We start from the raw sequence: 25,644 nt of genomic DNA, 5'->3' as shown, positions 1-25,644 counted from the left end.
AGAATCCCTATAACTCACAATAAAAAGATAAGCCCAGAGCAAATTCCATTTCGGTGGTAGTGTTTCTGTTCTGAGCTATTTCTGAGAGAACATAAATGGGAGTTGACTATTTAAACCCTTCTCAGTAAGTGGCAAATTCTGACCCTTTGTTGTGTTCCTTACGGAAGCAACAGTAGAGCATAAGCACAGCTAAGGTTACAGAAGCTTTCCTTAGCTGACACATCTCCAAAGGCTAAATCTTTCCCCAGGATGCAAGATGAACTTTGGGTCTTCATCAAGAACATGCAAGTCTGAGATAAAGGAATAGGTCTCTCAAGTGGCTGTTCACACTTTCATGCTATATGTCAAGCAATCATTTAGCCTGTGTGCTGCACAGACATCATTATTTGACAGCTCAGGACACCACCCCTGTCATTCATTTCCAGGCAAGCCACATCGTTACCTTGTGCCTCAGTTTTACACCTCCTCAAAATGGAAGATAATACAATTTTCCCTGAGTGGCTTGTCGACAACAAAGCCCATAAGGAGGTATCATTCACTGTCAGTGATGGACTCAGGACAACCACCTGAAGAACAGCTGCAGAAAATCTTTGCACTTTACTCCTCACCTAAAGCAGATTGCATGGGCGCGATACATCAGCTTAATGTAGCTTCAAGGATGCACAATCTGTGCATTTTAATTATGTTTCTTAACTGTTCCATATTTTGCCTGTGAAGGACGGTTTGTTTTAAAAACTCTAATAAAAAGCTTTTTGCATTTCATGGGTTTGTTTAGTAAACATACAGAACAGTGAAATCCATGACAGACAGAAATCTTAATAAGGAGTTAATACTGAAGCAAAGCAAAAAGCATCAACCCATGCTAGCACATAAGTATAAATGACAGAAACTATTGCCTCATATGTCTAAAACTGTTTTTGGTATATCTGCATCTTGTAAAGCAATGTAATTCCATTTTCATTTCCATTTACTTCTCTCAATAGCTTTCCTATTTACCCCCTCCGAGCTCTACATTATTTACTGATTGCAGAAAATACGGGTTGTTCCATTATTCCTTGTTCATGGCTAAGAAGCAAAAAAAGTTTTCCAATAATAAAGAAGAAAGTGGGAAAGAAACGGGGAAAAACAAGCAGACAAACAAAAACAAGCTCTAAGAGAGAACTGGATAAATAGTTTGCTTCGAAAAACCAGTGATAGCCTGTAGATAGTGCCTCCCTGCTGCATCAAAAGATATTTCTATAACCACAGACTATTTAACTTTGACTTCATTGCTCCACTGGAACAGAAGTTCCTCTCCCATCTGTGCCATCTCCATGTCTCACTTCGCTTGTACTGGAAAACCAGGAGTGCCATTTTGAGAGTTTTCTTCTTTCTCCCATCCTTTCACTCTTTTGCAAGGAGGACTCAGAGGAAGAGAAGAACCAGAGGATAAATGGTAGGAAGAGCACAAGGCTGTGCGACTGCTAAATCTCAATCTGCTCCTTTATCTGCAAGGGCAGCCTCCCTCTGAACCACAGACAAAACTTTTAGGAGGGCTGAGAAGAAACTTCTCCTACCATAATGAGGAAATTCAAGCAAAATCTTAGGCAGAATTTTGTTTGTGGAGTTAATCCACTATCAAAAGACCTAAGAACACCATATTTTAAAGAATTTACCAACGTAACATCCACAGCAACAACACAGCAACAACAATAACCTTGTAGAACTACACAGTATTACCATACTCTTAGAAGTAATAAACCTCAGACTGAAAAAGCTGCTGTAATTGCAAATGTAATAAATAGCTTGAGAAATATTACTGTAGCACTGTGTTATATGGGCAGTCCAGGCAACATAATCATGAATCAGAATTTGTCAATACAGTGCAAGATAATCACTTTTAAAAAGCTATCCATGCTCTTGCCTTCCTTTAGTTTCTCATTTGTGGAACTTTCAGATGCACTCAGTGCTGCCTGTGCTTCATTCACACATCTCCTGAACCCCTTACAGACAGAAGCTGTCATGCAAAATACAACTGCATTTCCAAGAGCCTTAAATTCATCCTCATGGGACCTAAAAACCTTTCCATTTCTGCAGTGCATGGACCTTCTGCAATGGGCAACCCACAGGATCACTGCCCTCATTTTAAGAATAGAGCAGAAGATGGTGGATAGAAACTGAAGTAAAAAGAAAGTAGAGCTAATACTAATACGAAAACAATGTGTAAGGAAAGGCACAGAATGGTAGAGTTGTTGAGAACGGAAAAAAACACTAAGATCATGCAGTCCAACCATCAACCCATCAAACATTTTCACATCCAAAAAAGAGAAAGATACCAAGATGGGAAGGTCTCTGAACTGAGACAACTGTGCTACTATCAAACTGATCAGCAATCCAAATACATTCAGAAATAACATGCGGTGACAGAATTCAAAACAAAACCAACCGAACAGCAACAGAAGTTGGTCAGGAAACAGAAGATTGTTTTGTTTTCTGAGGGGAAGAAAGGCAAATATATTACTCTCTTTGGAACTGTGGCATGCAGTCTGCTGGCAGCTGTAGCCAAGAGATTGCTGCTCCTCCTGTTTTCTAGGCAGGCTATAGTCCCAGGCTCAGCTCCAAACACTGGACACACTCAGACCTCAGACCTGTCATGGTGAAGAAGGCTGCACCTTGAAAGGTAACTGCAGCCAGGGAGCCTTGCCTGCTTGGGGACATCATAAACCAGCGCGGGCAGCTGTCCAGAGCTTCCAAACCCAAACGTTGTGTTGTGAGAGAAGTTATTTTTTCTTGTTCTGTGAGCATCCAGAGGAAAAATATCTTCCTTCAAAAAGAAAAAAAAAAAACAAAAAACTTTTGTGGAGATAAATTAGGGTTCAGAAAAGACCAATACTGAGGGATTCTTCCACAGGGAGCTGCAGAATGCAAAAGCGTTGCCAGTGAGCTAACTTATTTCTAAGAAACAAATGATTGTGAAAGAGCAGAGATTGCACTGTCTACGTGTTTTTAATCCAACTCCTGGCATACAGGTCAAGGATATTGCATACTGCAGTCACCAATGTCACTCCTTCCTGGGAGAACTTATTCATGTTCAGAGCAGCAATGAGGTGTGCAGGCAAAGTGAAGCTGCACAACAGCATCCTCAGCTGCTTGTTAACTTAATTCAACTCAGCAAACAAGGAAAAAAAAAAGAGTTGTTAGCATTTAGCAGATTATCTCTGCCCAGAATGAGTGTGCTAACGGATACAGAAGCAAGAGATCTTTAATTTTTTTTTTTTTTTAGCTGCTTTTAATTATCCACATAAAGTTCTCTCCCTGCAATCCTTTAGAGATGGTATTTTATATGCATGACCCACAAACTCTCCATACAGATGACATTTTCCTCTAGAGCAGTTTCAGGTTACTAAAAGAAGAGAAAAAGTAATAATAATTACAATCTATCTATTCCATTTGGATATGAAATATTTCAGGATAAAACTAACCAAGCTGAAGTTATACTCACATTTAGGTCTGCTCTGGGGATAAAGAAGTGAAAAGGACAAAGCTGAAGGGAAGAAGAGCTGCTTTTTTCTTATTATTAATACTACCATTGTATACTTTGAATTCTGTCATTTTTTTTCTGACAAAGCCCTGATGCTATTACAATCCAGCCTGAAACAGGATTTATTCCCTGAGATAATCCCAAACTGGTTTTCTTACTTCTTCTCTTCAAGAGAAATGAGTTGGATGATCAATTCTGTAATTTGCAGTTGCCAAGCAGCTTTGAAGCAATTTAGTGATTTGTATACTTATTTCCTGTCCTCACCGATGGCAGGAGATGATATAAGGATATTGAGTCTTAATAATCTATTCGTTTCCTGGATCAAACTGGGGGAAGTAGAATCAGAAGCATCTTTTTGACGTTCATTATTTTGTACTTACAAAAGCCTGTTTTTCTGTTGTGAAGTATCTGTGCCTTCATTTAATGGCATCTGATAGCAAAGGGCCAATTTGAAAAAATACCCAGACATCCCTCTACTTGCATCTTGCAACCCTCTGCAGATGGGCACTCAGGATGTTTCAGATGCACCAACTGCAATAGTTAAGTTAATGAACATGAAAGAAACACCCATGTGAACGTTGTCATTCAAAAGTGAAGCATCTTCTGCTCACTGCAGTTTAATCCTCCTCTGAGGATTAATTTCAAACATGTAATTTAAATTCACTAAACACCTTATCAAACTGGGATTCACTCCATTATTAAGCATTTATCACAACACAAAAAGCCTAACTGAATTCTTATCAGCCACATCCCTCTAACCACCCTGTATAAGAGGTCTACAAATCCCATTCCATGTACCAAGAGGTGAAGGAAAGGATCCAGGACCCACTGCTGAAGTGATTAGCTTCTGGTCAGCAAGGAAATAAGGAAGAACCAAGAATCTCCTTAGGGTGCAGCATCCCCAAGCATCATGGGATGGGACATGGTTTAGGGGCCAGGATTGATGGGAGAAGGATGGTTGGACTTGGTGATCTTACAGGTCTTTCCCAACTTTCATGATTCTACAGTCATCTACCTACAGAAAATATGAGTTTAAGAAGCTGAAAGTCAAACCCTTCACTAACTAGTAACCAAATAAAGAATATTCTTCCCCCCAATCCTTAAAACTGATTCATTTGCAAGCAACAGCTCATGCCTGTTGTTTCCCCAGTAGATTTTGTTCGAGTTGCATTTTTAAAAGGACAGGAATGTTTTATGGAGAAAAATACATAATCTTTCAATTTAAAATAGCATTTTGAAGAAAAGCAGAGGGGAGGTGGATACAGAAATTGGTAACATGTCAATGTGCAGCCAGTGTGCTTTACCCTACAGCATGTTCCAGAAGCAGCCACTTTTATAGGCTGAGGATGGAAGGAGCTGGTGCTGCTCAGAAAGCAGAGCTCCCAGCACTCCTTCCTCCAGCCCCTTCTCTAAATGCTTCATCAAAACTCCTCTGCAATGAGCTGAAATCTCTGTGCTATCTCTGCTCATTGCCACCGCTTGAAAAGAAAGCACTGTGCAATTGCAAAGCTCCCAATGCTGTGCACCTCTGATCCCTAATTAGTTTCCAGCCGTTTCTGTAATTTAGGTTCTTGCACTTCGGGTCAAAGGAAGCACTTGCGTTTCAGATGAGAAGCAGTGAATGTGAAAAACATTTCTGAAACAGGAATCGACCACTTCAGGAATTAAAAATAGCACGGAGTTATGCACAAGTAGATGCTGTGAAATTTTCTTGACACAGAATCCCAAGCTATAGGTATCTCTCCTCTCCGTGTACTCAAGCACATTATCTTCTATTCATTTAAAAGTTATGTGGCTATTTTCAGATGATGTATCCTGGAAGACAAAGGCGACAGGCTTTAACTAGGTCACCCAATTCTATTTTTATTAGTAATTCAATGTCCCTTCTTCACATCAAACACTTGGTTTACAGTCACACTAAACACTCATTAACTTGTTACTTGGTGCCATCTTTTTCTCACTGCTCACTCCTCGCTATACAAATAAAATACAGAGCAGCCCCTCTCTGCAGCACTTAACACAGCACTTCTGAGCTGCATTCAAAGATTTTGAGGAAAAGGGTTCCCATCTTTTCCCTGGAGAGTCTATTGCACAGCACAACATATTTTTAAAGCACTCCCATTGCTGGGAGTGGTCTGCTGAATTTACAGAGATTTTCCTTTCTCCCCTTAGAAAGCTAATTTGTGAATCTTAGGAAATGGGAAATTCTGAACGAAGCATCAACAAGATATTAAGCACAGAGACACAAACAGCTGGCTGCAATATCAGCAAATAAGGTAAAACCTGAGATAACTGAAGGATTTACTCAAGTACCAGGTGTGGAGCATGAAATGGGGAGCAAGAAAGGGCCAGAGTGTAGAAAAGAAATCTGTCTCAAAGGAAACAGGAACTCAGCGGATTATTACAATTTTAAACCATAATGTTGTTAATATTGATTCATTTCTGCAGAGATCAAAGAAAAATTCCCAAAGCCAGAGGTGTGTCATCCTGCAGGTACTGCCTACTGAGCAGAAACCAGCTAGGTAATTCTCACAAAGAAAGAAAACAAAAAATGATGTCATTTTCCTCTTCTGTTTGTTCAGATTGTTCTTATAGGAATATATTTTCTCTTTAAAAAAAAAAAAAAAAAAAAAATCCTGTTGGATGTCAGGGGAAGTTCTTTACTATGAGAGTGGTGAGGTGCTGGAACAGCTGCCCAGAGAGGTTGGGATGCCCCGTCCTTGAAGGTGTTCAAGGCCAGGTTGGATGGAGCCCTGATCAACCTGGTCTAGTATTATGGGGAGGCTGGTGGCCCTCATGTGGTGGGGGCATTGGAGATTCTTGATCCTTGAGGTCCCTTCCAACCCTGGCCATTCTGTGACACCATGCAGAAGAAGAGTTTTGAATGGGGTGAAAGTTCATCTCTCTCTTTTGCTGCTGCAGGGCTAGCTGGGCATTGGTCAAGGTGTGCTGAGCAATTGCTTGTACATCATATATCATATACATTCATGCACATATATTTGTCATAACTATTATCCATTTGTCATAACTATTATCCTTTCAGTAAATGGTTTTATCACAACCCACAAGCTCTGTTTTTTCTCTTCAGTTCTCTTCCCCATCCCACTGGGAGGAGTGAATGAAAGGCTGTGTGTCGCTGAGCCACCCGCCAGGTTAAACCACAACACCTACCAACAGAATTGCTGCCCACCACCACTGAATCCTCTTTTCAAGGTCTTTCCATCCGCAGCCTCCAGCACGCCGCCGCCACCTGCCTCCTCCCCAGCTTCCCAAGGCCCTTCTGTTGTTGAATGCCACCCGAAGATGCAATGTTGACAGAGCTAATGGCTGGCTGAACAGATGGCAAAGAGAAGTTAATTGATCTACTGGGGCAGAATGAGTCGGCCTCGTTGAGGAGAATATGCAAAGATCCATAATGAACTTTCATTAGAGATGGAGAAAGTTCTGTCACACGTACAGACTCTATTATGTGCATTTCATGATGCATATCCAAATTCCAGCTTAATCACTTGTATCCACTTCAGAAAACTTAGCTCCTTCAAACTGCTATGGAAAGGAATATAATTTAAAGCTTTTCCTTTATTTTTTTCCAAAGCAAATTTCGTCTGCCAAGCTATTCTCCTCAGAAATAAAATCCTAATTTTTTTACATTGAAGGATAAGTCTGTTTCCCTCATGCCTGGCACTTCTACGTTTCGCTGCAATACATTTCTGACCAGAGAGAAAGGAACCTCAGAGAGGTTTAAAAAAAAAAAAGCCAAAAAATGGACTATTGACAGCAACATCAGCAACACTCTGAAAAATGTACCGCAAACACATTCAGGCTGAATTTTAGAGTGGGAATACTATAGCGTGGTATTGAGTTTCCACCATGATTTTAGAAAAAAATCTGGATGTCAGGAATCATTCAGGAAAAAGCTAGATTTTCCTGTAATATCAAATCCTATTTTTTGCAGAGCAACATAAAAATACATATTCAAGATCACAAGAAAATTCTGAAAATTCGTGAAGCAACATAAAAGGAATCTCACTTATCTACCAGTAATATTAGTTATTCTTCCAACCTTTGATGACTTAAGCTAACAATCTCTTCCATACCAGACAGACTCAAATCTGCTAAAAACAATCCAGAAGCTTACAATGACACCAGTAATTACAGTGGTGGGCAGCACACTAGATGCACCATCCCAAGTACTACAAATGTCTGAAGGATATACTTCTTGCTGGAGCACTGTGCAACACAACCTGTTGTAGCAGATGCAGCAATGAACCCCAGCCCAAGTTTACTTTAAAAAAATCACATTTCAGGTTCACATGCATTTAATGATGAACAAAGCTCTCTGATGCTGAGAAATATTAATTTGTCTCCGATAATTAATAAGCCTTTCAAAATCAAAGGACTACAGGAAAAAAACAAAACAAAACAAAACAAAAAAACAACAAACCAAAGCTCTACAGGACCAGCAGAAACTTCTGGCAAAGATGAAAACCAACACAGTTTTATATAGAATTTGTTCTATGGAAATTGGTTTTAAATACCTCCATGTGGGTTAGCAAAATAAAAGCCCTTTAAGCAATGCATTACACAGCTAGAATGTAGTTCACGAATTTCCATAGTAGGGATTTCTAAGGATATCCCAGTGGCACATAAGCACCTGAGTTTCAGTTGTTGTTCTCTTCTGGATTATAGGAGTAGGGCTGCAGAAGGCCATCAGTGACTGGAGAATGCAAACACTTTGTGTAAACAGCTGTCAGCATGCTCCCAGCCCAGCTATTCAGGCAATGTGCTCAACCAGTGCAAGGAGAGATCCCTCCCTTCCTTCTCTCCTGGAACCGCGGTGTAAGTAGCAGTTTCCAGAGACACAGTTTCAGGCAGTGAAATCAAGGCAAGGCAAAATGAAGGGACCTCTTAGGATTTAGGAGTTGAAATGCATTCAGATGAAACTGATATAAATGAAGCACAATGTTCCTGTCTGCTCTGGACTGCTCCCATTGCTTTTCCATTCAATAGAGGGATAGTAATGCAGGTACCCTGCTGGTCGGCTTATTTACCCAGTTCAAATACATGCAATGCTACACTATGTACTCCAAGAAGAAGGCAGGGAAACAATAAAACAATCACGAAAGAATTAGATTTGTATAATTCGGATAATCATCGGTGAAAAAAAATATTCATGTGCATCAGACCATATAAAATTCAGTCTTCGCATTTCTTAGAACACTGTTTCTCATACAGGTAGATGTCAGGGACTCTTCCTCCAAGCTGCTCAGCACCCACAGCTTTTACAGATACCTCTTTGAGGAGTGTTATCAATCCATATGCTGCTGTGTGCAGCACCAAGCTGAGGAGCTGCTCGTTTCAGTGCTGCTTAGCATGCCAGCCTCAACACCTCACAAAAAAGGGCCATTATGAAGGGTATTTGTGAATGCCAGCAGGGTGCACATAAAACCCCAGAAACGACCCAAGTACAGGCAGAAAAAAGAGACAAGAGCAGTGCTCCAGAGACCTGGACTTGTTACTAGCTCTGGTGTTTAACATAGGTAACCCTTATCAGGGTTCATTTTATTATGTCCCCAAAAACCTGTAGCATGGGAGCAATGATACCAATGTCCTTAAAATCTATGGATGAGAAGTGCTACAAGAGGCAAGGCACGATGTGCTCTGAACCCTCCGCAGCCAGGCAGCAGCTCCCAGTCCTCTGAATGGACTCACACCTACCTCCTGGTATGTCCTGCATTTTTTAAGACCAGTAAGATCGTAACAACCTCTTCTGCCCTCCTGCATAATGCAGGTGACACAATTTCATCTAGTAAGTTCTACAGCGAACTCGACGATTTATTTTTTAATAACTTGATATATATTTCATCAAAACTGTCATTCAGGCCCTCAAAGCTGGGAAAACAAAGACAAGCATTACAGAAAAGTTTATGATTCTCTCACTCTGAGGATTTCCACTTTGCACTCATTGTTTTTGGCAGACTTACTGTTGGGAGGTTTTCTTCTCCTCGGTTATAAATATTCCATGCCGACTTTTAATTAGAGCAGCATGTTTGTTGGCAGAGACGAAAGTCATTGGATACCCCCCTACCTTTTGGGCTTCGTTCATCTGGATGGACTTACACAAATATACACACATCAAATCCCTGCATAACTAAAGCAGAATATATTTTATTGAATTCAAAGTTTAATTGCTCTTATCAACAGGTGTATATATTATAGCAGGAAAAGTATTTGAACTTGCCCTCCCTTTGTTTAGCAAGGTGTGAATTCACAATGCAAGTAAAATATGGGGGTTTTAGCAGGTTGTTCTCTGGGTTTAAACCGGTCTTGTAAAACGCTTCATTAAACATGAATGCTTACGAAAAAAGCTTACAAAGTTGCTCAGATTTGTTCCAGAAACACCAGACTCTCCCTGAGCTCTTTCTCCATGTAAGTGAGCAAAGCAAGAGGAATTCTATAGGGAAAGATGAAGCAAAAACAGGACAAGCGGAGAAGCAAACATACAAGCAGCACTTTGACAGTGAAATACAAAGAAAAGTATTAAAACAGAAGGCTTGACATTTGTAACTGCATCTAAAAGAAAAACAATATTAAATATGGGGGCTCGTGATTCAGTTTCCAGGTTCATGAACTTATTATTACAGGAAGAAATCTTGTTCCCAAACTACATCATCTAATAGACAATGACTGCCCAAAAGCAACATGAAAACTTTAAGCTAACAGATGATTTTCAGCAATATTCCTCGCGATTACAGCAACCTGTCCACATATACACAGCTACAACCTCTGTGTATTACTAAGAATCCTTCTCTGCTGTTTATGCCTCTGAGATTTCTCCCAGGGCCTGCTATAGTATTCTAATGGATTATACATATTGTGCATAGCTAACATTTTAAGTCGTGATTTATGTCAAGATTTATGGCCTTGCGTAACCCCATGTGAAACTTAAACTGCCAGAAAGGTTATGCAGTCCCTACTCAAGTCAGATGTACTGGATCCTGCAGCAGCCCAGACCTAGGATGAGGCTGGAAAGCAATCCAGAGCCATCCATACTCATGGATGTGGGTGTTCACATCACAGAGAGGAGCATTAAGCACTGCAGTCAGCACGCAGCAGTGATGTGGATGGGACAGATTTGGGACACCACGGTGTAGGACATGAGCATGGGACACATGTACATTCCACATTGAGAAGGATCTTTCTGAACAGCCTGAAGATCTATGTTTTATACCAAGGTTTCTCCTTCCTGGCTGAGTTTTTTTGGATTCTCAGATTTCTCAAGTTCCCATATTTTATGTAACTATTTTCTACCATTACAAAGAAGTCATTCTGCTGTTGTTATTTTTCCTTCTTTCTTTCGTCAAAGATTTTTATGCCCTGAAGAAACAACAATAAGAGGAATTCAGAAAAGACAAATTTGAAAGACATTCTTTCTATAACACAGACAATTACAATATACAAATTTATTGCTCAGCCCTCTTTATTCTGCACAATGACTCCAATTCACAAGACGTGCTCAGTTTTAAGCGCAATGATTCCAGCAGTTCAGCCCCCAGCTGTTTCCATTATGACAGGCAAGCTATAAAATGTTGCTGCTGCTCAAATGGATAGTTCCAAAGGGCAAGGGCATGCTGGATACTTAAATTTACACCAAGCCTGAATAAGAGAATAACAATTTCCATAGGCCACCACCTGAGTCATATTCAAATAAGTTATCTGGCCCATAGACATCTAAAAGCAGTGCTTGGAGGTTCATTATTCTCCTGTGCACTGGTCCAGGATGCACAAATGTGATTTGGAGTTGGTATTTCATATGCAAATGCTTGGTGACTTTCTGCATCAGTGGCAGAACGGGAAGAAAAGCAGCTGTTAAGGAGACAGTATGTCGTATTATTTATTCATGAGCAACTGAACAGAAAAGTTGATGGGCTTTCCACTATAAACCGTAACATAAATATGAGGGTAAGGTATTATATTCTGCACTGAAAAAACTTTGCTTAACACTGATATATTGGGTCCTCCAAGTCAGTCTTGTGAAAGCCACATGGCATCCTCAGCTTGGCATTGTGCTGACAAACCCTGACAGGAAAAACTGAGTCACCAATAAAATGTTACCAATATTCCCTTTTTCCATGAGGAGAAATTACTTCTTCCATTGAAAATAAACGTAAGCAACACTGAATCAATGGAACTAAACACAAAATCACTGGGAGGAAACGTCTACATGTGGAGTGTTTCACATGACCCAAATGAAAACTCACTGCTGTAGGAGTCACCTCAGTATGCCCAGAATTCCTCATATTGAGCATGATTTTCAGAGCAGCAATGTGGAGTGTGAAAATTATCAACTCAAGTCATTAACGGACTGAAACAGACCTAGACATTTGCTAGGCAAAGTGAGTCACCTAAAATTAACAGGATCCAGGATTACAAAGGAAATTGAATAAACTGCATTAAGTTGAGTCAATGTTTCTTTGTGCCACTCTAGCAATGCAAAAAAAAAAAAAAACTTCGAGCACGCATAAATGTACTTCCTGCTGAAGAAAAATCTCATGATAAACTCAGAAGTGCACATAAAAATTGCCACAAATACAGAATTACAGCCCTAACATACATTATATCATCATGCTTGAATTTCCAAGAATTGCTTATCTGAATTCACACTGTATTCTCATTTCTTTCTTGAGCAAGCTCAAGACACATTGAATGTACACAACTGATGAACTTTAAAGCTAATTCAGCTCCAGTTTAGTTAGCTGAAGCAGAAGAGACACCTGAGACTGAAATGCTGTATACTTCCTGAAAAAACATCAGGATTGGATCTGGCTGAACCAATTTAGTCTTTTCTCGCAGGACACTGAAAGAGCCATTCAGTTGCAGCAAGTTTTGATCATTACGACTGTGAACCAAATTTGATCTTGCGACCTCCAGGTTGAAACTCCCAATTCCATTATCTGGCCCCTGCACTGCTGAGTACGAATGGAGACTGTGTAACATAAAGGACTGCATCTATTTCATTTGTGCAGCAGGGAAAAGAGGCGAGGGAGAACAGAAGCAATAACACCAGCTGGCCATCAACCTCTTTTTCCTTTGCACCAGAGCAAAATTATTTTATTCCTGGAAAGACACGGGGGTAGCAGCAAGTAAGAGGACACCATGAGCTGACCCTGCGTTCATAGCAGAGCAAGACAAGAAGGAAAGTCAATGCCATGCTGTGAGAAGAACACAAAGTGGCAGTCAGGGAAGCACTGCCATCTACTCTCTCCCCTTCAAGAAGCAAAAATGATCCCAAACAAATAACAACAACAACAAAAGCACAGACAGATTTAAGTTTCCATCAGAAAAGAAATGAGGATCTGAACTAATGTCTGTTGTTTGCATCACTACATTGTGAACGGACCATGGCCAAGACAGGGCGAAGCCCTTGGCCAACAAAATACTTTCGCACCCCTGTGGATTTTCATTGTCTGCACACAAACGAAAAGGATATTGGAGAGAAATGTCTTTGAGTAAAGAGCACACTAGGTCAAGGCCAGGCTGTGATGAGCACATACACGAGCTGCCCTTTAGTTTGACACCCCACCCTCTGGATACACACACATTTAGGTCTCAATCCAAGCGCCAGGCGTGCTCTTATCCTTCAAGCTTTGTGTTTGTTCTGCAAACCCAGGCTTGCATGCTTGTCTCATCTTCAGGTTATTTCTCACCACAGACCCAGAATGCATGTCACACAAAAAAAAATGCATTGGAAACCATAAAAATTCCTGCCCTTGTTCTCATCATTTTCTCTGCGTTCCACCCCAGGCAAAGAAAAATAATTTGGCTTTACAATAAATTCTGCTGGAAGTCAAGTGCTATTAAGGGCTTCCTCATACTGTTTACCACGGGAATCTACCTTGATGTCTTTCTGGGCACTCCCGTAAATGTTTGTTTATTAAAAGGTACAAGTGTTACTACAGTCCTACAAGCATCAGAGTGATGAGCTCTCTCTTTACAATCGTGGAATAAATAATACAAAAGACCAGAAGAGAACTACAGATGTTATCTTGTCCAACAGAAGAATGTAGCTTTTACACCATACAATTAAGGATGTAGTCCTAATACTATATAGCAAAATAAAAGTAAAACCACTGTACTCTTAATGTTATATAGCAATATAAAGATAAAAACAACACTGTGCCTCTGGGCTAAAGAGCAGGAACCTATTTTAACTGTTGGTAGGTACTATCCTCCACTGCCTTGCTCTTACTGCTGTTGTTTTCACCATGTAAAATCAGCACACACTGAATGCCACGAAGCAGCGTTCTGCAACTGGCACGTGATAGGGTTTGAAATCCTGGCCTTTCAGATGCACTTGAATTTAATTTTGTGTAAGTCTTGTAGATGGGTACAGAAGATAACCGCTGTTCTTGATATGGAAAGGATAAAAATGGATGCAGAAGAATGAGCATTCTTCAACAGACATAACAGTATCTCCTTCTTCTGCATCCAGTCAACCAGCTTCTCTTACCTCTTCCTACTGCAAGCCATTCTAACTTCATACTAATGAATTTCCTGCAAGGCACTGCTCGCCTTTGCTGCACCTACTGCCTTTGCTTGAAGGATTCATTGTGATCCTTGCCTGATGAGCTTCTAATGTATTAAAGAAACAATTCCAACTCCCCATAAAAAAGAGCAGGCTACGCATAAAGTAAGTGCACGTTATTTCAGGAGAAAAAAAAAAGAAAAAAAGATACATTTTAATGTCCAAAAATTAGCATAACTTTCCTACTATTCTAGAGTCCGCTTGATTAAATTAGTCTATATCACTTTAAAAAGAATGAGATTTGAATTCTAAAGAAAAAGAGCTTAAAATTGCAATTTGAAGAAAAAAACCAGGGAATGCATAAAAGCAAGGTATCACAATGTTGTCTATAACAACAAACGCTGTAATCCCATAATAGAGGGGAACAAAGCATCAGCCTCCTGCTATCACCCACTGAGATGGCATTCAGCCCATGCTACTAGAGACTCTTTACAATCTGCAGATTGACTACAACATGCCAGCTTGTTCTCCCTCCAGATGCCTTCTTACTTGCAGTAGCTGATGTAAATAAGCCACTCAAGTCCTGCACTACTGGGCAGGTGAAGAACAGGGAGGCTTGCTTGACTGTTCAAATTGCAGTAGACATAACCTTTGGTTGAGACTGTACTTCCAACAAGGCCTCTCTTTAGCTAATAATGAAATAATATTGGATGCACTGCAGGACAATAAAGCCAAAGACTGACCCAGTAAGAGCTTTTGTTGGTATTTTGATGGAAGAGTCACCTCATTTTGAGTACTGTATTGCCACAATTTCTGTATGTGGATCAAACATGAGAATTCAGAATAATACTTTCATTATGTTTACCTAAATATGAATCCATAAGTATATGCATTGAAACAGGTGTATGATATTAAGATATTAATACAAGGTTTGTCTACTTGGGATAGCACTGTTAACTATGAGAGAGCACAGTTTACATTGCGAATATAATATCCTTCTGACCAGAAGAAAGAAAAAAATTAACCACAGCACATAATATCAAGTTAATAATTCCCTTTCAAAGAAACATCACAGCAACTTGGCTCCAATGTAGATTATATGGTGCAAAAACAAACAGAGAGTAACTCATCCTGAGCAGCAATGGGAGAGAAGGAGCAATATTTTCTTTCCTTTGAACTGTAGTAACACTTTCAGGGCTTCATAGGAATCCTGATTGCCTTTCTCACCCCTAGCAAAGTTCACAACACACTGATCAAAAACACTGATCCCTATGATCCCTAATGTTAGCTTTGGTAATGGAGAAAAAAGATTTCAATGAAACCATACTCCAATTAGGAAGTGTGGTTATCTGAACATAAAAGACCCAGTAATTTTTGCTGATGCGATCATTATTGCAGAGACTTAATTGGCCAGAACTGTCAATGGCAATTAAATGCTTACAGTTGGGGCTCTCAGAGGCTCAGTGACTTACTGCACGTTTTTTAAAGCATCCCATTTGTTCAGTCACAGTAGATGCCTGCAATAGTGCCTGGAAACCTAAATTTTGTTCTATGGTAACAGTTAAAATATCCTACAAGCAAATCTTCTATAATTGGTAGCTTTATAGGCGGCAATCAATTGTCTTATCTTTGTATAGAGAAACTGCACTTTTTGTTATTATTCTTTTTCCACTCCTTGCTGTGTGAGGTGATTGCAATGGGAGACTGTAATTAGAATCACAGTGAACCATTTGAGATTTGAAAGGTTGAAAACATTATCCTTCTGGGATACTTTGTTTTGAGAGCTTTTGGGCTGGTGGCTGAGTCTAAGTTTCCCTAAGTTCAGCTGGGTGATGTAAACCTCCGAAGTTTTACAAAAAAGAATTGCCAACCTAAAATCTGGAGAGTCAAAATGGTGGGAGAGATGGTTGGCTAAAAAGCTGGCTGGTGTGGAAAGTTGTCCTAAGGATCTTTCCTAGTCTAACAGTAGGCTGTGTACGATTTCTATATCACGTAGTACCCCCAACATAATGGCATGCCCAAACACAGGTCAGGCTCTGGCATCAGAAGCTGTCGAAACACAGTAAAGCACAGTCACTTGAAGAGAACATCACAAATCATGGTTTAAAAAGGAGAAGATGCAGTGGGCATGATGGCAAATCTCATTAAGAAGCGTAAGGCAGATGTTTCACTGTGATATATATAAAGAAGAATGGCACAGAAACTACCCAGTGAATAAAGGTCTACAGGATACGGCCTCTCACTCCAGTCCTGTCATTGACTTTTCACACAACTTTCAGCATCTCCAAGTACTCCAAGATACCCCAAGTATCTGTACATAGATCTCAATTTTTATCTAAATTAAACATCCCTGTTTCTTCTGAATCCACTCCAAATCCTGGACAGTAAATCTGTGTTTTGGGGCTGGGGGCTAACACAAGGTAAATGCTATTGCTGGTTGGCCCATTCCATTGAGTTAGGCCATTTTTGCCTTTCAGAGAGACAGCAAAGTACCAAGCAGTGACTCATCCAATTTTGCTAATCCTTTTGTATGACATTATAAAATGGGCACGCAATTGGGTAGATTTAAGGGATGAATATAGAAAGACATTTTCCTCATATACAGAGCATGTTTTTTTCACAGATTCCTTATTTTCAACATATTATTATAAATTACCACACAAGGAAATGTATCATTAGTGCAAGAACTGGCTTCATGCTCAAGAGAAAAATAATAAAAGTGGGAGAGGCATCCAAAGATCTGTAAAAGAGATCCACTATATAAATCACTACAAAACTAGGTACCTACATTTTAGGTCTAGAAAAGAGAGATGCACTTTATAAAACCTGACACTGTCACCTGGAGTCTATGAAAGAGAAAAACAGAAAGAATTTGGATGCTAAATTTGTCCTTCATTTACAGCCTGAAAATTGTGGCTTCATAAATTTGGAATAAATCAGATAACTTCAGTCCCTTACACTACCAGCATTTTGTCATATAGATTGTACATTAGATACTAAGAATTCGGATGCTAAATTTATCTTTCATTTGGAGCCTGAAGATTATAACTTCATACATTTGGAATAAATCAGACAACTTCAGTGCCTTACACTACAGGCATTCTTTATTACAGATTGTACGTTAGATACTATATGTTAATATTAAGCTGCATTTCCCTCTGAACAGGCTTTTTGAGATGTCTCCATTATGCTGGCTAACAAATCCTGTCCCCTTCTATGGCCGTTCCTTATATGAGAAGCATCTTGGCATCACGTCCTGTGGTACAACTGGAAGCATACTGTTAAAGCTGTACAAAATGAAGGAAATTCTCCATGAAGAGGCATGAAAGGCTGTTGTGTTCCAAACCCATGACAAGCTAAGCCCTGTTTCCACTGAAGGAAACAAGAAGGCCTATGAACAAGACACTTTATGAGAGTCAGAGAGCAAAGCCTAAGGAATGCAAAGTTGCAGAGTGCAACTGCATACAATGCCAGGCTGCCATGCACTTGTGCCCACAATGCACAGTTCTGCAGAAGAGAAGAGGAAGGCAGCCCAAAATGCGAGGCCTGCTCTGGAGATTTGTGGAGCAGTCCTAACATGACACTAAAACATTTCAATCCCCTGTGATGCAGTGTGACACCACAGCATACAAAACCAGTTGCTAAAATCCTCCACGGTGATTCTAAATGTTTAAAAGGAGAGGAGGCATAAGGTCGGTGTGAACAGATCCATGCTCACAATTTCACACCTGCTGAGGATGCGGCTACAATTTCTCTCAAGTGACAAAGAGCATTGGATGTCAAGGCTGAGAAACGAGGCAGGTTTGAGAAAAATGAAAGAAAATCTGATCTTTTTAGCAGATGTGTGAATCTGGGTGAGCGCAGGAATGGATACATGTGACGGAAATTGTCATTTCTGGAAATACCATTCTCCTAATGAAACCATTCCTCAGCAGGAATCTGCCTTTCTGTCCCGACTCTCCAGGAAAGCAAATGCTTTATTTGCAAATTTAAACATCCCAAACTCTATAGAACAGACCACGCTAATAAAGAGATGCATCTTTGTAGGAACTATTGATTTTTTTTTTTTTGAGGAAAACAGATGGAAACAAGATAAGATAATGCTAAACCTCCTTCAGTAAGTGAAAAAAGGATGGAAAAAGGATGATACAGTTCACATTTTGTAAACCAAGTTTCTAGAGGTCAGAGAGAAGTTAATTATGCCTGCAAAGAAAAGGCAGCCACAAAATAATTAATAAAGACATTCTTCAAACAGTTCAGTGGCATTTGTGTGGTTTTCAGGGTTAGACAAGCATATGAAGCTGTTTTTGTGCTCTTCCCTAAAAGGAGGCTGAACAAAGCCTGTTAAAATCAAAACAGTTTTGCACTTGACAAAAAAAAAAAAAAGTTAACTGTGCAGAAAAGCTTACAAGAGGAAAAAGAAAACTGAAATACAAATGTTAGAGGACAGAAAAAATGGCCAGTTGCTCACCTGAAAGAGCATGGAAAGAACTGAGACGAGCAATGCCCTGCCTGAATCACTGAGCACTGAATGAACCTACACTGCGTTTCCAACCATCCATCTGGTGCTGTGCATTTACTCTTCCAAAAAGACAAACTTCTCGAAGATCAGATGTTAGGAAGCACAAAGTCACATATCGTTCATGTTGCCTTATGAACTGCTTTAGCCTGGATGCTTCATTTTTCTACTCTAACGGCAGACAATACTGGTGAAGTGCTCACTAAATTTGTAAACCAGGTGACTATAATGCGGCATAAACACGTTCGTTATGCAAATATGATTGCCTGAATCTTCAGATATAGCTCATTTATTTGTATGAAGCTGAAGATACTCAGTTCTTTGCCTCTCCTCTACTAATTCAGTAATGGATCTTTCTAGATAATTGTTCCTATTCCACCAAAAGCTATTCATACTCCAGTAAAATAAGGCACTTTACCCTGCAAAGCAGATCTGATGAAGGAGAAAAAGTTATCTGGGATTTGAGCTTGGATTTTGCTTCCTAATTCAGAGGGATGGGTTGCAAAGGAAAAACATTAATGCCTCATTTTTTAAATATTCAGAGGCCTTTTAATTTATATTTTTGAATAACGTGGATGGAAATTTGATTGCTCTGGCAAAGCAGAGTAAGACACCAAATAATTGCAGGTTGTAAGAACAAGAAAACAGAACTGAGCAGGGTTACCTTAGAAAACACCTTCTTAAAAGCAAAAGGAAGAAATGATAGCAGTGAAACTCCGCAAAGTCTTCAGCTTCCACAAATATCAGAAGTTCACTGTTCAGAGTGAAAGTAAGAGAAAACGAATGCAAATGCAACTTGAGATGGAATAGGACGCAAAAGCCCTAAGGGTGATTTTAGTGCTGCCAACTCCAGCATTAAATAATCATGAAACTGGCTTGAAAATCATGAATTTAGGAGCATTTTGTCTTTTAACAAATTGCACTTCTTTACAGCTTAAATATTCTTGCTCCTGCCATCTCCTGAACAGCCAGGAAAGACAAAGACAGCCAGAGGGAAATAACATACAACTGCCACTGGCAAACCAACCACTAACACCAACCTGTATAGAACAAGTCATCTGTGAGTACAACAACAAATCCTCATCACAGTTAATGATTTACCTTGATTATCCACACACTTCTAAAGCACAAAGCAGTCACACACGAAGATTCAGCTCCATCTGGGATCAGAGACAAACCAGCTAACCACCACTCATAGGACGGATCATACCTGTAAGAAAATTCAATTTTATTTTTTCTCCTTTTCACAGTTCCCATCCTAACAACAATCGATCAACACACTTTGCAGCCCTTTGGTTTGGACAAGACATTATTAGGGTAAAACATCTGAATAAGCAGCTCATATTTCTTTGAAAGCAAATGAGGATTAGCTCTCCTAGGATACTACATTTAAGCCACCACAACAGTATTTCACGAGAGCATGCTGTGGAATGCTCCTATATTTGTAGAGAAAAGGCTGAGTAGGCTGGATCTGTTCAGCTTGGGGATAAGAAGACTAAGGGAAGGATCTGATAAATGCTCATAAATATCTGAAGGTAGGTGGGAGGCCAGGCTCTTCTCGGTGGTGTGTAGCGATAGGACAAGGAGCGATGGCCTAAAACTTGAACACAGGAAGTTCCATATTATTACATGAAAGAACTTCTATGGTAAGGATGACAGAGCACTGGAACAGGTTGCCCAGAGAGGTGGTGGATTTTCCTCCTATGGAAACCCAGATGGACACCTACCTGTATAACCTGGGTAGGGGAGGGTACCTGCTTTAGCAGGCGGCTGGACTCATTGATCTCTTGAAGTCCCTTCTGCGAAGCTCAGAGCTGATTCTGGCTTCTCCTCCCCAAAATAAACATTTTCTGTATTCTCCAAAACCACACAGACCTATTAAAGCCACTCCTGCCATTTCCATGCAAATCTGCAATGGGAAAATGCGTGTCTCGAATTAAACTGGAGCATTTCTGTAAAAACATCCAACACATGGCCACAGACACAAAGCATCTCCTCTCTTCTGTTTCTCTTTTTTAAAGCAATGCAGTTCTGTTCCCGATGTTCTGCTGGGCAGTGGAAATGGAACTGGTGACGCATCTCCCATCGGCAATAGATATCTTATTGTTCTTCCCTTTGTCTACACATAGGTGCTGACTCTGTGAAATCATCATAGCTGGCTGTGAATGAAGCATGAAATGAAAAACCCTTGTCCATTCCACAGAGGGATGGCGCAGAATCATTTTTTACACCATGGTAAGGACTGTGCGCTATACAAACAAAGCAGCCGTGAGTGCTTGGAAATTCTCTCATGCGTTCCCTTTCTGTTAACTACATTATTCTCTTCTTCCTTTTCTAGTTCAAAGAATCAGTGAAGAAAGAAAGATCCACTTCCAGCACTAACTCCCTCCTCATAAACACAATGGGGCCTGATTCATGTAAATCCATTAATTGTAACTGAATTGTTTAATATCAGAATGAAAGCAAAGAATTCAGTTCAATCAGGATAACGGTGGTTACAGCATTTAAAGCACACAAGTGAACAATTTTTTTTGCTTAAAACACATTAAAGTGTTATTTCAACCTTTCCTTCAGCTGCTCTTCTTCTGCTAAGAGAAAGTTTCATCTCACCTACTTGGAAGAAGCGTAGCCATCAACAGGGCTTTCAGGTTTGCTGGCTACGGACATTGCTCCACTGAAACAGAGCTTTCAAAAAGGTGCACAAGGCAAGTTCAGGACCTGCTGCTTATTGAATATGAAAAGAAACCAAGCTGCACCTGAAATCCAAATGGTGAAATATTTAGGAGTTCACAAGAAACATTACAGACCGACAAGCTTCTGCAGGGCTGTACAAAGGTTTCTCAGGAGCTCAGGCTCTGTCGTATCATTAAATAAAGACAAGCCAGGGAGCAGCCATTGCCTTGAAGTCAAATGGCATGGGCAGGCTCACAGCTGCACACCTCTCGGCCTTAAGAGAGCTCAGCCAACAATTCCAGTGCTAGAGTTTGCTCCTGGGCCTACAATGGGAACAAATCATCCAGGACAAAAGTTGCAGCACAGATAGAACTTGATTTTAGCAGCCCAAAACTGCAGTTGCTCTCTGAAAACACTGCTATGAAATTAAGCTTAAGAAGCCAGAAAATACAATGCACTGCCAAAGAAAAAGAAGCCATTTTTACAAGCCCTCAAAGCCTACAATCCACATTAGTTGTTATTTAGAGTGAAGATAACATAAGACAGCAAGAGGAAAGAAGAGTTGTATCAATAGCCAGAGGCAAGTCCAACAGAACATGCTTGTGCAAGTAGGCAGATTGGCTTTTCATAATGGAGTCTCTGGTCACCACAGAGAAACTGCAATTAAAAAGCACAACTACATAGCAATGGGCTTTTCCTCCTCTACAAAGCATATGTACAACCATATATAGGACATACAGAACACTTCAAGTCCTATCTCAGCATTTATAGCTTCTTAAATGTAACATGGCACTGCAGCTGCCTTTCTTTTTGCTACAGGCCACAGTTTTTAAGAATGTCCTTGCCAGGAACTTGAAACAAGAATACAGCAGCACTCATATTAAAGGTCACTGCTCAGGAACAGAAGAGGCTGCACAGTATCAGCATGAAGAGGAACCCAGCGATTGTCAGCAGCAGCAAAAGATGTGTGTGCAGAAGTGATGTCAATCAGAAAACACTGAATTATAGAGTAGGTACACTGAGCAGAGATGGAAGTGATAGCTGGAAAAAAAAGACAAAAAAAGACAAAAAAAAGACAAAAAAAGACAAAAAAAAGACAAAAAAAGTGTTTTTTTTTTTTAAAAAAAAAACACTTCCTTTTTCTTTGCAGAAATCTGAATATAAAAAGGCAGCAATTTTAGGGATTCTTTTTGGTAATGCTTTCGTTGTGAGATCTGCATTCCACCTTCCTCTGCTTTCAAAAATCAAATGAAGCAAAAGGTGGCAAATGAAGCAAAAGACCTGAAAACCCCCAAGCCCAAAGAACCCTTAAAATCCAAAATACTCCCTGAAAATTCTGTGGCTGCTTTGAGCATTTTGAAGAATATTTTGAAATTCTGGGGTAAAAAATCCGACATTTTATCACTCTAAATCCATTTCAAAAGGCATCTCAGCTCCTAGCTCAGTTTCTTTGCATGTGGGCTCTTTCTTGTCAGCTTGTTGTATCGGGGACAGAAAGGCAGTAACTAGATGTGTACTTAGCAGAGAAATACAAGAACAGGATGTCAGCCTCTATTAAAATCCAGGTTGTAAAACAGGGCAGCAATATTTTTTTTTCTTCTTTTGTGATGAAATAATCATATCCAGAGTTTTGTTTTGCGTGAGGAGGCATGTGTTAGGCTCTGTCATCTCCGTGTTAATTGCCCAGGAGTGAGAAGGCTGACAGTGGTGATGGTTCCATCAGGGGATGATACTCATGGACTGCGGATGCTGTAAAATTATTAAAACATGAAGGGAAGCAGAAAGAAAGCACCTTTCTTCTTCTACCAGCTCTAGCCACCAAAGAACACACAAAACTAAATCTTCACTTCAAATTCCTCTTTCAGTCATGTTTGATTTTACTGACAGCTTACCAGAAACACTCATTGGGTACACCTACAATGGAGGCAAAGGTATGACTGCAGTGGCTGCAGTTAGAGCAATGAACATTACAGCTACTTCACTGAACTGCCTGCAGTTGAGAGTTTGGCTCACTAAGGGTCTGAGAGGAATGCACATCCTGCACTGAACTCTGTGCTGCAGAAGTGTATTATTCACTGCATGCAAACCATGCACATCCAGGTGTTCTGTGATCTCATTTCAACTTTGGCATTTTTAAATGGCATTTTATTCCAAGCATCTTCATTTTCACATTCATTTCTTCATTTTTACATTCAAGTGGAAGCATCTTCATTTCTCAGACAGGTGGATGCAGGACATCTTTAGAGAGCAAAACAAGAGGCTGTGCAGCACACTGTACATTTACAAGACAGTCCCTGCCTTTTTAAAACTCCCTGCCTTACAGCACGCAGTGCAAGCAGGAGAGGCAGAAGCATCATCAGGACAGTGCTTGAGTCAGAAGGAATTCCAGCCTCAGCTTCTCAGCTCCTTTCCGTCACTCTTCATCTACTTAAATTATGGAATGTAAATCACATCCCAGCAAGGGCGTGCCCAGGTGAAAACAGAATGATGGAGACAGAAAACAGAATGAAAGACCTCCAAGATCACCAACCCCAACTCATCCCACCATGTCCACTGACCATGCACCCAAGTGCCACATCTCTACACGTCTTGAACACGTGCAGGCACTGTGACACCAGCACCTCCCTTGGCAGCTTGTGCTAATGCATCTCCACTCTTTCCAAGAAAGAATTTATCCTAACATCAAACCTTAAAGGGAAGAATAGCTTCCTATCAGCTCTCAGTCTGCACAGAGTGTCTAAGGAGTTCATTAAATCCTTTGGGAGTTGCCATTTTACAGCAACACATACCTGTAGGAACATATACAGGCTTCTGTTTGCTTGAATCCCAACCTTGACCCTTTTGACAGGTGTTTTTCCTCAGGAAGCTGTGGACCCACACAGGAAACCAAGCACATGTGTACTCAATCCTCCCCACTGATGTTCTGAATGCTTTATATTCCATTCAAAGGAAGACCCTGATCCTGCAATCCTCAGACAGGGAAAATTCTCCAGGGAGCAACAGTAGGATCAAAACCATGATGCGATGCACGCCTCTTGGTCGTATTTATTATTAACTTCTCAGCAGAACGGCTGGAATTTGACCTGACAATAACAAGCCAAACTCTCTGTCTCATCTATGAATTTAGCATCTTATGTTTCAAAATGCATGCTATTATTAGAATATGCAGCGCTGCATCCATGCAGAAATGAGAGCTGTGCTCTGTGTGGTTAGAATTCTGCACAGTCTGCGTACAGCGATAAAAATTAAGCTCATATACATAAAGAAAGAAAAAAAAACTACTGCATTCTTGATATTTTAACTCCTCAGAGAATTCCCTGGGAGGTGATGATTTTTCACCCAAGTAACTATTATATCTCTACGATAAAACAAAGATTGTGTGACATTTTAAAAGAGAATTAAAATACATAGAGTGGGCAGAAGGTCATGGGAGAGCCTATGCCTGGCAGTTACAAGAAATTTATTATCTAGGCACGAGTGAATGGAACAGAACCAAGGATTTAATGGACAGATTTAGAAATGTTACTAATGCTGTCACTGAATGCATCGTTAACTTTGGAATATTTGCATAACTAAGTTAGGAAAAAATTTAAATCCAGCAAAAAAATTCCTATCTGCTTTTAATTTTTGCCCCTGCTCCCTGTTTGTCATTTGCATGCTCATCTAGACACAATGCCCCTGGAGACTGCGTCAGAGTATATGGAGAATATTTGATAACCTAGCTCCACGTATTTAAATCCCAGAAGATAAAATGATTCTTCAGCAGTGCTACAACAGAGAAACTTTTAATATATTTTTCATCGGCACAATTCATCACTTTGCCTTTTGTTCATTATATAAGGATGACAACGAACATGCCTTCAAGATAGATGGCAAACAAACAGACCCCTGCAAGAATCTGCTATGCTTCTCTTTCCCATCTGCACCTTTTTAAAGTGAATTTATATAGCAACAAAAGGCAGATTTGTAGACCCTGAAAGGGAAAGTTTAAAAGTGAAAAAATGAAGTGATGTTGAGGAGAGGATAATGAAGACTTGTTACATGCACTCCAGTGAGTTTCAGGCCAGCATTAAATACAAACAAATACCTAAAGATGCAATAACTCAAGACTTGGAGAACAGCAACTGTTCCAAATCTTCTGCTCTACGCTGAGCAAAAGGGAAAAGATTCTCTATTTCTTAGCAATAGAACACAGACAAGCAGCACTCTCATTGAGACAGTGAAGACCTCTAACACACTCCATGGCCATTGAGAGAGTATAAAGCAGGCAAGTAAATCACAGTACTAAGGGTTACCTGACCTTTAGGTGAGCATAGTTCTGCACATAATTCTCCTGACCTTAGTAGGAGCACACTGGGCTGTGCCAATGGAGGATAACACAGGACCATGAAACTTCAGAAAGTTTCT

This window comes from Tetrao urogallus (genome assembly GCF_951394365.1).
Source record: "Tetrao urogallus genome assembly, chromosome: 27".
Lineage (NCBI taxonomy): Eukaryota > Metazoa > Chordata > Aves > Galliformes > Phasianidae > Tetrao > Tetrao urogallus.
This window is presented reverse-complemented; position numbering follows the sequence as displayed.